This window comes from Capricornis sumatraensis, chromosome 22, assembly GCF_032405125.1.
Source record: "Capricornis sumatraensis isolate serow.1 chromosome 22, serow.2, whole genome shotgun sequence".
Classification (NCBI taxonomy): Eukaryota; Metazoa; Chordata; class Mammalia; order Artiodactyla; family Bovidae; genus Capricornis; species Capricornis sumatraensis.
The window spans coordinates 5,837,546-5,856,274 of NC_091090.1; the positions used below are offsets into that span (position 1 = coordinate 5,837,546).

General features: G+C 42.7%; 1 protein-coding gene across 1 annotated transcript in view; it reads right to left on the minus strand.

Moving 5' to 3' along the window:
* The window catches only part of KHDRBS2 (KH RNA binding domain containing, signal transduction associated 2), a 747,046-nt gene that overhangs the window by 616,911 nt on the left and 111,406 nt on the right, over nucleotides 1–18,729 (minus strand). The gene's annotated exons all lie outside the window — the stretch shown is intronic.

Here is an 18,729-nt window from a genome sequence, read left to right on the forward strand (position 1 = left end):
TATTTAACTTATATGCAGAGTACATCATGAGAAACACTGGACTGGAAGAAACACAAGCTGGATTCAAGATTGCTGGGAGAAATATCAATAACCTCAGATATGCAGATGACACCACCCTTATGGCGGAAAGTGAAGAGGAGCTAAAAAGCCTCTTGATGAAAGTGAAAGTGGAGAGTGAAAAAGTTGGCTTAAAGCTCAACATTCAGAAAACGAAGATCATGGCATCTGGTCCCATCACTCCATGGGAAATAGATGTGGAAACAGTAGAAACAGTGTCAGACTTTATTTTGGGGGGCTCCAAAATCACTGCAGATGGTGAGTGCAGCCATGAAATTAAAAGACGCTTACTCCTTGGAAGAAAAGTTATGACCAACCTAGATGCATATTCAAAAGCAGAGATATTACTTTGCTGACTAAGGTCCATCTAGTCAAGGCATGGTTTTTCCAGTAGTCATGTATGGATGTGAGAGTTGGACTGTGAAGAAGGCTGAGCGCCGAAGAATTGATGCTTTTGAACTGTGGTGTTGAAGAAGACTCGGGAGAGTCCCTTGGACTCCAAGGAGATCCAACCAGTCCATTCTGAAGGAGATCAATCCTGGAATTTCTTTCGAAGGAATGATGCTAAAGCTGAAACTCCAGTACTTTGGCCACCTCATGCGAAGAGTTGACTCATTGGAAAAGACTCTAATGCTGGGTGTGTGTGGGGGGAGGGGGGGTTGGGGGCAGGAGGAGAAGGGGACGACAGAGGATGAGATGGCTGGATGGCATCACTGACTCAATGGATGGGAGTCTGAGTGAACTGCGGGAGTTGGTGATGGACAGGGAGGCCTGGCGTGCTGCGATTCATGGGGTTGCAAAGAGTTGGACACGACAGAACGACTGAACTGTATTGAACTGAATATGAAAACAGAATGCATCTGATTAAAATTTAACATCTTCAAACAAAATTTGAGAAAATATATACACTTGAAATATTTTAAAATATTAAGCAAGCATCAATTTCCTAGGAGGAATGAAGAAAACAAATATATTTTGAGGTTAAATGTTTGATTTTTTTCAAAATTCTTCCTAAGGAAACATAATTGAAAATAGAAGTCATTCATTATCTATAATAGAGTAGTAAAGATGAATAGAGATAAGTAGTAGAGAAAAGGCAATGGAAAAATAAATCAAATTGCCAACATCAATTGGATCAGTTGGATCACTGAAAAAGCCAGAGAGAGTTCCAGAAAAAAACATCTACTTTAGGTTTACAGACAATCCCAAAGTCTTTGACTGTGTATCACAACAAACTATGGAAAATTCTTAAAGAGAAGGGAATACTAGACCACCTGACCTGTCTCCTGAGAAATCTGTATGTAGGTCAGGAAGCAACAGTTAGAACTGGAAACAGAACAACAGACTGGTCCCAAATAGGAAAAGGAGTACGTCAAGGCTGTATATTGTCACCCTGCTTATTTAACTTCTATGCAGAGCACATCATGAGAAATGCTGGGTTGGATGAAACACAAGCTGGAATCAAGATTGCCGGGAAAAAATATCAATCACCTCAGATATGCAGATGACACCACCCTTATGGCAGAAAGTGAAGAACTAAAGAGTCTCTTGGTGAAAGTGAAAGAGGAGAGTGAAAAAGTTGACTTAAAACTCAACATTCAGAAAGCTAAGATCGTGGCATCTGGTCCCATCACTTCATGGCAAATAGATGGGGCAATGTGGAAAGAGTGAGAGACTTTATTATGGGGGGCTCCAAAATCATTGCAGATAGTGACTGCAGCCGTGACATTAAAAGATGATTGCTCCCTGGAAGAAAATTATGACCAAACTAGACAACATATAAAAAGCAGAGACATTACTTTGCCAACAAGGGTCTATCTAGTCAAAGCTTTGGTTTTTCCAGTAGTCAAGTATGGATGTGAGAACTGGACTATAAAGAAAGTTGAGCACCAAGCATTGACACTTTTGAACTCTGGTACTGGAGGAGACACTTGAGAGTCCCTTGGACTACAAGAGAATCCCTTAGATTACCAACCAGTCTATCCAAATGGAAATCAGTCAAGAATATTCAATGGAAGGACTGATGCTGAAGCTGAAACTCCAATACTTTGGCCACCTGATGGGAAGAACTGACTCATTTAAAAAGACCCTGATGTACCATTCATCTACACAATGGAGTATTACTCAGCAATTTAAAAGAATACATTTGAATCAGTTCTAACGAGGTGGATGAAACTGGAGCCTATTATACAGAGTGAAGCAAGCCAGAAAGAAAAACACCAATACAGTATACTAATGCATATATATGGAATGTAGAAAGATGGTAATGATAACCCTGTATGTGATACAACAAAAGAGACACAGATGTACAGAACAGTCTTTTGGACTCTGTGGGAGAGGGTGAGGGTGGGATGATTTGGGAGAATGGCATTGAAACATGTATAATATCATATATGAAATGAATAGCCAGTCCAGGTTCAATGCATGATACTGGATGCTTGGGGGTTGGGGCTTGTGCACTGAGATGACCCAGAGGGATGGTACGGGGAAGGAGGAGCGTGGGGGGTTCAGGATGGGGAACATGTGTATACCTGTGGCAGATTCATCTTGATGAATGGCAAAACCAATACAATATTTAAAGTAATTAGCCTCCAATTAAAATAAATTTATATTTAAAAACAAACAAATAAATAAAAAGACCCTGATGCTGGGAATGATTGAAGGTGGGAGGAGAAGGGGATGACAGAGGATGAGATGGTTGCACTGCAACACCAACTCAATGGACATGAATTTGAGTAAACTCAAGGAGTTCGTGATGGACAGGGAAGCCTGGCATACTGCAGTCCATAGCGTTGTAACGAGTCGGACACAACGGAGTGACTGAACTGAACTGACCTAAACTGGGAGATAAATAGCATGATACCATATACCCTAGACAAACTTAAATACAATTAAAAAGGATATATCATGAAATAGTCCTTTAAATAATTAAATCTGTAATTGATGTCACTCATATTCATCAACATGAAATTACCTACCTAGAGGTTTAAGAAGAACTGATAATTTTCCCTCATAAGAATGCTCCCAGCAGAAGAAGATGGCATAGAGTAGGCAGATGTGGAGTGCATCTCTCTCCACAGATACATCATGAATACACCTTCAGACACAGAAGTGTATGCAGAACACCAGCTGAGAGCAGGCAGGAGTGCCTGACCAGTGAAAAAGAATATATAGATCCACACAAAACTCGGTAGGACAAAGGAATTAGTGTGTGTGTGTGTGTGTGTGTGTGTGTGGCGGGGGGGGGGGGGGCGGGGGACATGAGTGCTTCTAGGACTGGACTTGCCCTCGGCAGGTGGGGGAACTGAAGCAGGAGTCCGATCCCCACAGAGGGGCAACTGTCTGAGTCAGAAGAGAGACATTTAAGGATAAGAGTGAAACAGTTGATCTGTGGCAGCCTAAATGGAAAGAGAGTCAGACAGTCCTTGCCACAGTCATTCATACACGGGGCAGGAATACGGGTCTGCTGGAAGCTGCAGTGGCTGGGAACTGGAGTTTAGGGATTGTGGAGCAGTCCCAGGGTGAGGGCTGCTGTTGACTCTGGAGAGATGGATGAAAGGGATATGAGGGAGAAGATCATGGTTGGAAATGCCTATGGAAGAAAGCCAGGCAGCCATGGAAGGCAATACAGATGGGGTGGAGCCATCACCATAGCCTCTCTCTCTCTCCACACAAAAGTATCAGCAGCTGAACATTAGAGAGGCTAGCCCATCAAATGCCTGACACACTGAACTACAGAGTAGGACCCCACCCATGGTGCTCCTTTCAGTGACTGATGGGCCAAACTACAGAGTAGGAAACAAGTCGGGGGGCCCCTCTCTGTGACTGACACTCAGAACAACAGAGAAGGACCCCAGGCAAGGGAACCCTCTAAGTGCCTGAATGGGCAGAGCTCCAGACAAAGACTGGCCATAGAGGTCTTCTGATCCCCAGCTACAAGAGCCTCAAAAAAAGACTCTGATAGGGCCATAATTCCTGCCACAGAGGCAGTCTGTGTCCCTGCACACTTGGCACCATCAGGGTCCCAACAAGCCAAGCAGCAGCATCACCTTCACGCTCAACTCTCATTGGGGAAAAGCTGCCACAAGCAAAAAAAAAAAAAAAAAGGAAGAAGTCTTGTGTTTATGCATGCAGAGTCACTTCAGTCCTGTCTTGACTCTTTGCAACCCTGTAGACTGTGGCCTGCTAGGCTTCTCTGTCAGAGAAGGGGTTCTCCAGGCAAGAATACTGGGGTGTATTTGCCAATACTGGTTGCCAAACGCTTCTTAGAGCACTGTATTCCCTGCTACCCCAGCCACCAACCCCCCTGAGTACCTGGTACTGCCAGAAACCCTGAGATCCAAGCAGCTGTACCATCTCCACACCTGGCCCTCACAGGGGCAAACCCAAGCCCTTCAGGGTAGCTTCAGGAGATAATTCCCAGTGCACAATCCATATGCAGAAGTGGAAATAAAATCACAATTGAAACCTGGGAGCAGTTTAGCTAGGGAAGAAGATCCAAAACCTTCAGACCATCTATACAAGCTGCAGATTAAATCCAGATGATCAACTAGGCAGACTCTGTGTCTAAGAAATATCTAAAAGGACACTGAGAGCCCTCACAAAAGAAAATACACTAGCTCTGATAACTGTGGACATTAGAAGCAAGAACACAGAAGAGTAGGACCGGATTAGAATCTGAGCAGCCTCCACAGGAGGTCCAGAAATCAGCACTGTGTTGTAGGGCATCCTAGGAAGGTGAGATGGACTGCTATTTCCACTGAGGGAAAGGACTTTGACAGCAGTGACTCAAGAAAACCACTTATTTTTCTTATTTTTTGACTTGTTCTATAGATTCTTTCAGATGTTTTACCTCCCTACCCCCACTCTGTTGTAATTGTTGATTTTATTGGCACTGATAAATCCAAATAATTTTTGAACTTTTTTTTTTTTTTTTTTTTCCTTAGTCACCTTTTTTATTGGTGCCATAAACCTCTGCCTCTGTGTTGGGCTTCTGCAGTTCTGTGGAGTTTTACTCTTTTTGTTTTTTTTTTCCTTCTCTCTCTTTTTTAGATTTTTTAAAACAATTAATATTTTTTTATAATTTATTCCTTTGTTTTATTTTCCTACTGTTTTCTTCCCCTTGCAGTTAACCTTTAACATATATAAATCTTGTTTGCTAATGCTAAGTCACTTCAGTCGTGTCCGACTCTGTGCGACCCCATAGACGGCAGCCCACCAGGCTGCCCCATCCCTGGGATTCTCCATACAAGAACACTGGAGTGGGTTGCCATTTCGTTCTCCAATGCATGAAAGTGAAAAGTGAAAGTGAAGTTTTTCAGTTATGTCCGACCCTCAGCAACCCCATGGACTGCAGCCTACCAGGGTCCTCTGTCCATGGGATTTTCCAGGCAAGACTACTGGAGTGGGTTGCCATTGCCTTCTCCATAAGTCTTGTTTATCTACCTCTGTTTAACTTTGCACCATGCAGAAGCACTGTGGCTGTGACGGACCATGCAAAAGTGCTGTGGACTACACAGAAAAGTGGATGAGAGGAGCTACCCTACGCACAAGGTCAGGGATGGAGACCTAGAGCGCCAGGCTGTGACAGTGCAGGAGCAGCCCAGAGGAGCTTTCCCATGTCCAAAATCAGGGGCAGCAGCCAAGAGGAGCTACCCCACGTCCAAGGAGCAGTGGCTGCATGGGTAAAGGAGGTCCGATAGGAGCTACTCCATACTCAAGGTGAGGAGGGGCGACCTCGTGCAAGGTAAGAAGCCTTGGCAGCACTTTGCTGGAGCAGCCGTGAAGAGATACCCCACATCCAAGGTAAAAGAAACCCAAGTAAGATGGTAGGTGTGCAAGAGGTCATCAGAGGCCAGACACACTGAAACCATAATCACAGAAAATTAGCCAATCTGATCACACGGACCACAGCCTTGCCTAACTCAGTGAAACTAAGCCATGCCATGAGGGGGCCACCCAAGACAGATGGGTCATGGAGGAGAGATCTGACAGAATGAGGTTCACTGGAGAAGGGAATAGCGAATCACTTCAGTATTTTTGCCTTGAGAACCCCATGAACAGTATGAAAAGGCAAAATGATAGAATACTGAAAGAAGAACTCCCCGGGTCAGTAAGTGCCCAATATGCTACTGGAGATCAGTGGAGAAATAACAGCACAATGAATGAAGGGATGGAGCCAAAACAAAAACAATACCCAGCTGTGGATGTGACTGGTGATAGAAGCAAGGTCCAATGCTCTAAAGAGCAATATTGCGTAGGAAACTGGAATGTTAGGTCCATGAATCAAGGCAAATTGGAAGTGGTCAAACAGGAGACGACAAGAATGAACGTTGACATTCTAAGAATCAGCCAACTAAAATGGACTGGAAAGGGTGAATTTAACTCAGATGACCATTATAGCTACTACTGTGGGAAGGAATACATTAGAAGAAATGGAGTAGCCATCATGGTCAACAAAAGAGTTTGAAATTCAGTACTTAGGATCCAATCTCAAAAATGACAGAATGATCACTGTTCGTCTCCAAGGCAAAGCATTCAATATCACGGTAATTAAAGCCTATGCCATAACCACTAATGCTGAAGCAGCTGAACTTGAATGGTTCTATGAAGACCTACTTTGGCCACCTCATGCGAAGAGTTGACTCATTGGAAAAGACTCTGATGCTGGGAGGGATTGGGGGCAGGAGAAGAAGGGGACAACAGAGGATGAGATGGCTGGATGGCATCACTGACTCGATGGACGCGAGTCTGAGTGAACTCCGGGAGTTGGTGATGGAGAGGGAGGCCTGGCGTGGTGCGATTCATGGGGTCAGAGTCAGACACGACTGAGTGACTGAACTGAACTGAACTGATGAAGACCTACAAGACCTTTTAGAACAACCAAAATTGATACCCTTTTCAGGGGACAGGAATGCAAAGGTAGGAAGTCAAGAAACACCTGGAGTAACAGGCAAATTTGGCCTTGGAGTACAGAAGGAAGCAGGGCAAAGGTTAATATAGTATTGCCAAGAGATGCACTGCTCATAACAAATACCCTCTTACAATAACACAAGAGAAGACTCTACACATGGACATCACCAGATGGAAAACACCAAAATCAGATTGATTATATTATTTGCAGCCAAAGATGGAGAAGCTCTATACAGTTAACAAAAACAAGACTGGGAGCTGCCTGTGCCTCAGATCATGAACTCCTTATTGCCAAATTCAGACTTAAATTCAAGAAAGTAGGGAACACCACTAGACCATTAAGGTATAACCTAAATCAAATCCTTTATGATTCTACAGTGGGCGTGAGAAATGGATTTAAGGGACTAGATCTGATAGAGTGCCTGATGAACTATGGATGGAGGTTCATGACACTGTACAGGAGACAGGGATCAAGACCATCCCCATGTAAAAGAAACGCAAAAAAGAAAAATGGCTGTCTGAGGAGGCCTTACAAAGAACTGTGAAATGAACAGAAGTGAAAAGCAAAGGAGAAAAGGAAAGATATAACCATCTGAATGCAGACTTCCAAAGAATAGCAAGGAGAGATAAGAAACCCTTCTACAGAGATCAATGCAAAGAAATAGAGGAAAACAACAGAATGGGAAAGACTAGAGATCTCTTAAAGATAATTACACACAAAAGGGAATATTTCATGCAAAGATGGGCTCGATAAAGGACAGAAAAGGTATAGACATAACAGAAGCAGAAGGTATTGGGAAGAGGTGGCAAGAATACACAGAACTGTTCAAAAAAGATCTTCATGACCCAGATATCATGATGGTGTGATCACTTACCTAGAGCCAGACATGACAGAAAGTGAACTGAAGTGGGCCTTAGAAAGCATCACTACAAACAAAGCTAGTGGAGGTGATGGAATTCCAGTTGAGCTATTTCAAATCCTGGAAGATGATGCTGTGAAAGTGCTGCAGTCAATATGCCAGTAAATTTGGAAAACACATCCGTGGCGACAGCACTGGAAAAAGTCAGTTTTCATTACAATCGTAAAGAAAGGCAATGCAAAAGAATGCTCAAACTACCACATAATGGCACTCATCTCACATGCTAGTAAAGTAACAGTCAAAATTTTCCAACTCAGGCTTCATCAATACTTGAACCGTGAACTTCCAGATGTTCAACCTGGCTTTAGAAAAAGAATAGGAAACAGAGATTAAATTGCAAACATCCAATGGATCATGGAAAAAGCAAGAGTTCCAAAAAACATCTATTTCTGCTTTATTGACTATGCCAAAGTCTTTGACTGTGTGATGGCAATAAACTATGGAAACTTCTGAAAGAGATGGGAATAACAGACCACCTAACCTGCCTCTTGAGAAACCTATATGCAGGTCAGGAACAACAGTTATAACTGGACATGGAACAACAGACGGGTTCCAAATAGGAAAGGGAGTACGTCAAGGCTGTATATTGTCACTCTGCTTATTTAACTTATATGCAGAGTACCATCATGAGAAACGCTGGGCTGGAAAAAGCACAAGCTGAAATCAAGATTGCTGGGAGAAATATCAATAACGTCAGATATACACATGACACCATCCTTATGGCAGAAAGTGAAGACGAACTAAAAAGCCTCTTGATGAAAGAGGACACTGAAAAGTGGGCTAAAACTCAACATTCAGGAAATGAAGATCATGGCATCTGGTCCCATCACTTCATGGAAACTAGAAGGGGAAACAGAGGAAACTGTGTTCAGACTTTATTTTTGGGTGCTTCAAAATCACTGTAGATGGTGATTGCAGCCATGAATTTAAAAGATGCTTACCCCATGGGAGGAAAGTTATGACCAACCTGAACAGCATATTAAAAAGCAGAGACAGCACTTTGCCAAGAAATGTCCATCTACTCAAGACAGTGGTTTTTGCAGTAGTCATGTACGGATGTGAGAGTTGCACTATAAAGAAACCTGAGTGCTGAAGAATTGATGCTTTTGAACTGTGGTGTTGGAGAAGACTCTTGAGAGCCCCTTTTATTGCAAGGAGACCCAACAAGTCCATCCTGAGGGAGATCAGTACTGGGTGTTTATTTGAAGGACTGACACTGAAGCTGAAACTCCAATATTTTGGCCACCTCAAGCGAAGAGTTGACTCATTGGAAAAGACTCTGATGCTGGGAGGGATTGGGGACAGGAGGAGAAGGGGATGACAGAAGATGAGATGGCTGGATGGCATCATCGACTCAATGACGTTTAGTTCAGTTCAGTTGCTCAGTCATGTCTGACTCTGTGACCCCATGAATTGCAGCACGCCAGACCTCCCTGTCCATCACCAACTCCCGGAGTTCACTTAGACTCACGTCGATTGAGTCCGTGATGCCATTCAGCCATCTCATCCTCTGTTGTCTCCTTCTCCTCCTGCCCACAATCCCTCCCAGAATCAGAGTCTTTTCCAATGAGTCAACTCTTTGCATGAGGTGGCCAAAGGACTGGAGTTTCAGCTTTAGCATAATTCCTTCCAAAGAAATCCCAGGGCTGATCTCCTTCAGAATGGACTGGTTGGATCTCCTTGCAGTCCAAGGGACTCTCAAGAGTCTTCTCCAACACCAGAGTTCAAAAGCATCAATTCTTTGGCACTCAGCCTTCTTCACAGTCCAATGCTCACATCCATACATGACCACTGGAAAAACCATAGCTTTGACTAGACAGACCTTAGTCAGCAAAGTAATGTCTCTGCTTTTGAATATGCTATCTAGGTTGGTCATAACTTTTCTTCCAAGGAGTAAGTTTGTGTAAACTTCAGGAGTTGGTATCAGACAGGGAGCCCTGGCGTGCTGTGATTCATGGGGTCACCAAGAGTCGGACATTTCTCCCAAAATGGTGTTTAACTTTGTAAGAAATTGACAGAGCATTTAATAAAGTGGTTTGTACATTTTAAACTTCCTGCCAGTTATGTATTCTTCAGTTCAGTTCAGTTGCTCAGTTGTGTCTGACTCTGCGACCCCATGAACCGCAGCATCCCATGCCTCCCTGTCCATCACCAATTCTCAGAGTCCACCCAAACCCATGTCCGTTGAGTCAGTGATGTAATCCAACCATATCATGCTCCGTCGTCCCCTTCTCCTGCCCTCAATCTTTCCTAGAATTAGGGTTTTTTCAAATGAGTCAGCTCTTCGTATTAGTTGGCCAAAGTACTGGAGATTCAGCTTTGGCATCATTCCTTCCAATGAACACCCAGTGCTGATCTTCTATAGGATGGACTAGTTGGATCACCTTGCAGTCCATGGGACTCTCAAGATTCTTCTCCAACACCACAGTTCAAAAGCATCAGTTCTTCAGTGCTCAGCTTTCTATATAATCCAACTCTCACATCAATACATGACCACTGGACAATCGATAGCCTTGACTACACAGACCTTTGTTGACAAAGTAATGTCTGCTTTTTAATATGTTGTTCAGGTTGGTTACAAGTTTCCTTCCAAGGAGTAAGTGCCTGTTAATTTCATGGCTGCAATCACCATCTGCAGTGATTTTGAAGCCCCCCAAAATAAAGTCTCACACTGTTTCCACTGTTTTCCCATCTATTTCCCATGAAGTGATGGGACTCGATGCCATGATCTTAGTTTTCGGAATGCTGAGTTTTAAGCCAACTTTTTCACTCTCCTGTTTCAATTTCATCAAGAGGCTCTTTAATTCCTCTTCACTTTCTGCCATAAGGGTGGTGTCATCTTCGTATCTGAGGTTATTGATATTTCTCCCAGCAATCTTGATTCCAGCTTGTGCTTCCTTCCAGCCCAGCATTTCTCATGATGTACTCTGCATATAAGTTAAATAAGCAGGGTAACAATATACAGCCTTGACGTACTCCTTTTCCTATTTGGAACAAGTCTGTTGTTCCATGCCCAGTCTAACTGTTGCTTCCTGACCTGCATATAGGTTTCTCAAGAGGCAGGTCAGGTGGTCTGGTGTTCCCATCTCTTTCAAGATTTTCCACAGTTTATTGTGATCCACAGAGTCAAAGGCTTTGGCATAGTCAATAAAACAGAAATATATGTTTTTTCTGGAGCTCTTGCTTTTTCTATGATTCAGCCAATGCTGGCAATGTTATCTCTGGTTCCTCTGTCTTTTCTAAAACCAATGTGAAGATCTGGAAGTTCACGGTTCAAGTATTGCTGAAGCCTGGCTTGGAGAGTTTTGAGCATTACTTTACTAGCATGTGAGATGAGTGCAATTGTGCAGTAATTTGAGCATTCTTTGGCATTGCCTTTCTTTGGGATTAGAATGAAAACTGACTTTTCCAGTCCTGTGGCCACTGCTGAGCTTTCCAAATTTGCTGACATATTGAGTGCAGCACTTTCACAGCATCATCTTTCAGAATTTGAAATAACTCAACTAGAATTTCATCACCTCTCCTAGCTTCGTTCATAGTGATTCTTTCTAAGGCCCCTTTGACTTCACGTTGCAGGATATGACTCTGAATGATCACACCATCATGAATTATCTGGGTCATGAATATCTTTTTTGTACAGTCCTTCTGATTATTCTCACCACCTCTTCTTAATATCTTTGCTTCTGTTAGGTCTATACCATTTCTGTCCTGTATGGATCCCATCTTTGCATGAAATGTTCCCTTGGTATCTCTAATTTTCTTGAAGACATCTCTAGTCTTTCCCATTCTATTGTTTTCCTCTATTTATTTGGCTTGATCGCTGAGGAAGGCTTTCTTATCTCTCCTTGATATTCTTTGGAACTCTGTATTCAAAGGGGTATATCTTTCCTTTTCCCCTTTGCTTTTCAGATGTCTTCTTTTCACAGCTATTTGTAAGGCCTCCTCAAACAGCCTTTTTATTTATTTATTTATTTATTTGCATTTCTTTTTCTTGAGGATGGTCTTCATTCCTCTCTCCTGTACAATGTCATGAAGCTCCATCCATAATTCTTCAGGCACTCTGTCTATCAGATCTAGTGCCTTAAATCTATTTCTTACTTCCACTGTGTATTTGTAAGGGATGTGATTTTGGTCATATCTGAATAGTCTAGTGGTTTTCCCCACTTGCTTCAATTTAAGTCTGAATTTGGCAATAAGGAGTTCATGATCTGAGCCACAGTCAGCTCCCGGTCTTGTTTTTGCTGACTGAATAGAGCTTCTCCATCTTTGGCTGTAAAGAATATAATCAATTTGATTTTGTTGCTGATCATCTGGTGATGTCCATGTGTAGTATTCTCTTGTGTTGTTGGAAGAGGGTGTTTGCTATTGAAAGGGTAACAGGCAGGAAGGCCAGAGGTCTCCGAATGGAGGAAATAGCCTGCAAGTGTCAAACATTTTTATCTCTCTTAAGCTGCAGGAGGAAACAAACTAGGGATATTTTTTCCTTCTCTATACAAATTTAAAAGGAGGTTTCTCTTAAAATACTGTGTTGCCATAATGACACCTGATTTCACCTGAAGTTAACTATCTTCAAACTAGAGATAACCAATGCATTTCTCTTACGGAAACATTTATCTTAAGCTGTGGTAATGTACTATGCATTTACCCCAGACTCTGTCTTCAAGTCAGTTCTGCCTCTTGGCTCAGAACTTGCTTGACAAACCAGTATGTTATATTAAGTTATTGTTCCTCTAATCTATGTAAATGAAACTATTTGTATAGTGATCTGCCCTTCTTCAAGATTCAAGTTAATCATTTTATGGCCCAGGATGAAACATTTGGTGCCAAGATTATCCCAAAGTGCATCTTATGGGTGAGGGGCCTGGTGCCATTCTGAGTTTTAAGACATTCCTTTCATTTATTAACAGACTGCTAGTGACTATATAACATCCAGCTGAACACTAGCAGGTGGGTACTCTTTCTGCCCCCTTCTGATGCCTATGTCAGAAGCTTTCTCTATCTCCTTTATACTTTAATAAAACTTTATTACACAATAGCTCTGAGTGATCAAGCCTCGTCTCTGGCCCCAGACTGAATTCTTCTCATATGGGGGCCATGAATCCCAGTGCCTTTGTGTGATTCAACAACAATCTTTCATCTTGGGAGCTCATCCGGCATCCTTCAGGACAAGGTAAGGATGTTCGGAGCTCTAGTTCTTTGTTCTCTTAGTGAAGATGATTTCTGCTGTTCTTTACTAACTCTACGGTGTGCTTGTGTGAATAAATGGTATGCCCTGCACAAAGCAAGTGAGGAGCCCTGCTCTGCGGTTCCACAGTGATCTCATACAGCTTACGGCAGAAACCTGTTGGGGGTTTATACCGACCTGCCAATGCCAAGAGGCATCCAATGTCTCCTTCAGGAACCGACCGGAAATGGACAAAGCATGTGGACCAAACTCTCCTTTCTCGGTCAAACTTTTCACTCTCTTTGACCATTTCATAACTCCTTGGAAATTAGAAGTGCTAACCTAATCAATCAGATCATAGACTTTCAAGAGACTTGTGATCTATACTATTATTGTGTACTGTGGCTTAGGTCCCAAACTTGGATTGGTAGTCAAGAAAGTGCCTAGCCTCGCTAGGAATTGGAAGTTCAGAAGCTAAATGGAGCTCTAGCTCCAAAACATCTCTGAGGTAAAAGGTTACTCAAATAGGGACTGCAGAGGTTTTTTGTTTGTTTGTTTTTGTTTTTGTTTTTCCCCCCTTTGGTAACACTGGCTCTTAGTGGACCAGAGCAGGCTCTTATACTGGTGTGGTGATGCTTGGAAGGAACATCTCAGTTTTATGTTCATATTGGTCTTACTGTGGTCAGGAATATATTCAGGGTCGTGCACAGGCACTCAGGTGACAAATGTTTCCCCCAGCGGTCTTAGCTTGGGTGGCATGCTGGAAGGTTACTCTGATTGCACCCCGGCTGGCATCAGAGGCAAGCAAGGTTAATGGTGAAGAGCTGGATTGATGTCAGGTACATCCTCACCCCGTCTTGGTGGTAGAACCGGAAGGGACGAGGATGGTGCCTGCGTCAGTAAGCGACAGACTAATTCCGACCAGGAAGGAAAGACTTTTGGTGTAAAGTCTGTCTACACCCCCATCTAGAGCAGGGAGGGAAGCCTCCTGTATAAAAATGGTGCTGGTCGCTTTTTTTCTCTCATATAGATGGGAGCTAACAATTCCAGCCTTACTCCTTTGACCTGTATCCTGAAAATCTGGGATAGATTTGATTCCCAGGGCTTAAAGAAGACACACCTGGTCTTCCTATGTGATGCTGCATGGCCACGGTATCCACTGGAGGATGGCGAACAGTGGCCAATTGGAGGGTCTCTTAAGGATAATAGTTTTATAATTAGACCGGTTCTGCAAGAAACAAGGGAAATGGGTAGAAGTAGCATATGTGTTGCCCTTTTTCTCTCTGCGAAATATGCTAGACTTATGTCCTAAGGGTATAGATTTGGGCGTGAAACCTTCAGTTCCCTCCTGTCCTCCTACTTTGCCCCTGTACCCGGAGGCTCCAAGCTGAGCAAACTGAAAACCAGAGAACCCCTCTCAGAAGGGTTGCTTTTGTCTCAGTGGAAACCCAAACTGAGATTCAAACTCCCTTGGTCTCAGTGGAGATTCAAACTGCCCACGTGGTGATCCAAACAACTCCTGTCTCAGTACGACCTCAGACTACTCTGGTTTCAGTAGAAACTCAGACCATCAAAGTAAAAGATGAAATGGAGGACAGGAGACAAAGAGAAAAAGAAAAACCGGTTTTCCAATCTATCCCTGGGATCATATGTGCAGAGCAGCCAGAGAGACTGAGGAACAGCCACACAAGCTGTTGCCTCTTCATGAAACACCCACCGGGAGAAATAATCAAGTCTATGAGAATCAATAAGCCTTTTTCTTATCAAGAAATACAAAGAATCAAGGAGGATCTGGGAGACTATTTAGAGGACCCAGAAAAATATATTAGAGCTTTTAAAGGTGTTACTCTGCTTTATGACCTTACTTGGAAGGATGTGATGTATATCTTGGGACAAATGCTGACTCCCGACTCAAAGACTCGAGTTTTGGTAAAAGTGGTTGTGCAGGAGTCCCGGGTTCGATCCCTGTGTTGGGAAGATCCCCTGGAGAAGGAAATGGCAATCCATTCCAGTAGTCTTGCCTGGAGAATCCCATGGAGAGAGGAGCCAGGCGGGCTATAGTCCACGGGGTCACAAAGAGTTGGACACGACTGAGTGACTTCACACATGGAGATGAATGGCTTGGTAATGAATCAGTAGAGAATAGGGAGAATGAGATAGCGGCCCTCCCCACTGGGAATCAGGCGGTCCCAACTACAGAAGCAGACTGGGACTACAACACAGCTAAAGAAGATGGGATCAGAGTCATTTTGTCAGATGTATTCTTGAAGGACTCAGGCAGGCACATTCTAAGCCTTTAAACTGTGGCAAATTGGCAGACATAGAACAGGAGGAGAAGGAAGCTCCTGGTAAATTTCTAGATAGACTGAGAGAAGCCCTTCGCAGATTCACTGAGATTGATCCCAAAAGTAAAGAGGGAAAAGTGATCTTAAAGGATAGCTTTCTCACTCAGTCGACTCCAGATATCAGTCATAAGCTATTAAAACGGATGTATCGACCAAATCAGTCTTTAGATACTCTGTTACAACTGGCTCAGACAATCTATTATGGTAGGGAATATGAGGAAAAGAAAGAAAGGCAGCAAAAGACAAAGGAAAAGGCAGAAGCCTTCGCAATGGCTACAAAAAACTTTCCTAAACAGCCTGAGAAAGATGCCCAGAGGGACCTAGGTGAAAAGGAATGGGCTTGCTATTACTGTGGAAAAGAGGGGCACCTCAAGTGGAATTGCTCCCAGGCATCTAAGCCACCCCTGGCTCCATGTCCAGTCTTCAAAGGACCACACTGGAAGAGAGACTGCCCCCAGAGGCGTAGGTCTCTGGGGTCGGACTCTCAAGACAATCAGGACTGAAGGGGCCCGGGGGTTCCCACACAAATTCCTGTCCTAATTACACCTGAGGAACCCCAGTATTAGTAATTGTGGGGGACCAATCCATCGATTTCCTTTTAGATACTGGGGCAACTTACTCTGTGCTTACTGAAGTCCCTGGCCCACTTTCTTCCCAATCCGCTTCTGTAATGGGACTGTCTGGATGAGCCAAAATGTATTATTTCAGTTATTCTTTATCTTGCAACTGGGATTCTGTGCTATTTTCACATGAGTTGTTGATCGTGCCAGAATCTCCCTCACCTCTTTTGGGAAGGGATATACTGAGCAAGGTCCATGCCTCTGTTTTCATGAATATGGAGCCCTCCGTTTCTCTCCCTTTAGTTGAACAAAATGTAAATCCTAGAGTATGGACTGATGGAAAATCTGTGGGTCAAGCACAAAATGCTATTCCTGTAGTTGTCAAACTCAAAGACCCACACTTATTTCCACATAAGAAGCAGTATCCACTGAAACCTGAGGTTAAGGAAGGGTTTAACCATCATCAAAAGTTTAAAGGAGCAGGGACTATTAACTCTCTGTAACAGTCCTTGCAACACTCCTACTTTGGGTATAAAAAAAAAAAAAAAAAAAACCAATATAGTATTGTAAAGTAAAATAAAGTAAAAATAAAAATTAAAAAAATAAAAATAATTAAAAAATCAAATGGTAAATGGAGACTAGTTCAAGATTTACAAATAATAAATGAGGCTGTAGTTCCTTTACACCCCGTGGTGCCTAACCCTTATACTCTATTGTCTGAAATTCCTAAACGAGCCAAATATTTCTCAGTAATTTACTTGAAAGATGCCTTCTATTCAGTGCCTTTGGCAGAAGAAAGTCAATTTCTATTTGCCTTTGAAGACCCTAGGCAGCCAGCTTCTCAGTTAACCTGGACAGTTTTGCCCCAGGGATTTCGTGACAGTCCTCACTTATTTGGACAAAGTTCGTCAGGGGATCTACAAAACTTTAATAGCTCTGAACCAGTGGTGTTACAGTATGTAGATGATATTTTGCTCTTTTCTGAGACAGGGGAAGCTTGTTCATGAGCCTCAGAAGATTTCTTAAACTTTTTGGCAGGCTGTGGTTACAAGGCATCAAGAGAAAAGGTCCAGCTTTGTAAACAATTGGTTAGATATCTGGGCCTAATCATATCAGAAGGGACTAGGGCCATAGACCCTGAGAGAATTAAACCTATACTAAATCATCCCCTACCTATGACTTTACAACATGTGAGAGGATTTTTGGGAATCATAGGTTACTGTCGCATTTGGATTCCGGGTTATGGGGAACATGTCTGGCCTTTATATAAACCTATAGCTGAAACTCAGCAGGCCCAAACTGACAAACTGGTTTGGTCTCCAGAAACTCAAAAGGCTTTTGAGGTTCTTCAGACTGCTCTCCTGCAGGCTCCAGCTCAGAGCTTGCCCACAGGGTCAGAATTTAATTTGTTTGTCACTGAAAGGAAAGGTATGGCCTTGAGAGTTTTGACACAACACCGAGGGCCTCAGCAGCAACCTATTGCTTATTTCACGTGGGTGGCCCCACTGTCTAAGAGTAATTGGGGCAGAGGCTTTATTAGCACCTGAAGCTTTAAAAATAATTAATGGATGAAATCTTACTGTACTGACTTCTCATGATGTGAGTGGAATCTTAAATTCTAAAGTTAATATTTGGATGACAGACAGTAGGCTTCTTAAATATCATTGTTGTTAGAAGGACCAGTAACTAAGCTTAAATTTTGTGTAAATTTAAATCTTGCCACTTTCCTTCCTGAGAAGGAAAATGAAACACCTGATCACGATTGTTCCCAATCCCTAACTTTTAACTATGCAGCTCTGGAGGATCTAATGGATATTCTATTAGACAATCCTGACATGGAAACATTTACAGATGGCAGTTCTTTTGTTCGGGATGGAAAGCATAATGCAGGTTATGCCATGGTGACTGCTGAACAGGTTTTGGAAGTAAAATCTCTCCCCCAGGGAACCAGTGCTCAGTTAGCGGAGCTTGTGGCTCTGACCGGAGCTCTAGAATTAAGCAAAAGGCAGTGAGTAAATATCTACACTGATTCTAAGTATGCTTTTTTGACTTTACATGCTCATGCTGCAATATGGAAAAAAAGAGTTTAAAACAGCAACAGGAGAACCTATTAAGCATTTCAGAGATATTGAGAGACTTTTAACTGCTATATATTGTCCTAAAGAAGTAGCTGTTATGCATTTCAAAAGGCACAGCAGGGATGGGAGTAAGGTAGCCAAAGATAATCAGTTGGCTGACAGTCAAACCAGAAAAGCAAAAGAGGCACTTTACATAACCCCTTCACTGCAGATGCCTTTGATCTGGACAGGTCCTGTGGAACAGGAACAACCAAAATATACTGAGGAATAATTAGAAAGATATGAGAAACGAGGAACAAAGATTACTGATTAAGGATGGTTACAGTCCAAGGATGGACAATTAATAATTCCTGAAAATGCTCAGTGGAAAATTCTTAAGGGTTTACATTAGAGTTTTCATTTGGGTGCAGAGAGTACTTACCAAATTGTTTCTCGTTTGTTTGAAGGTAAAAATGTAATGAAAACTTTAAAGAATATTATCAAAAGGTGTGAGGTTTGTCAAAGAAGTAACCCAAAGACTGAAAAGCTAGCAAAATCTGGATTACAACGAAGTGGGAAGTATCCGGGAGAGGACTGGGAAATTGATTTTACTCATATGTCAAAATCTAATGGATAGTGTTGCTTACAAATTTGGGTGGATACTTATACTGGATGGATTGAGGCTTTTCCCTGTCGTAGGGAATAGGCTAACGA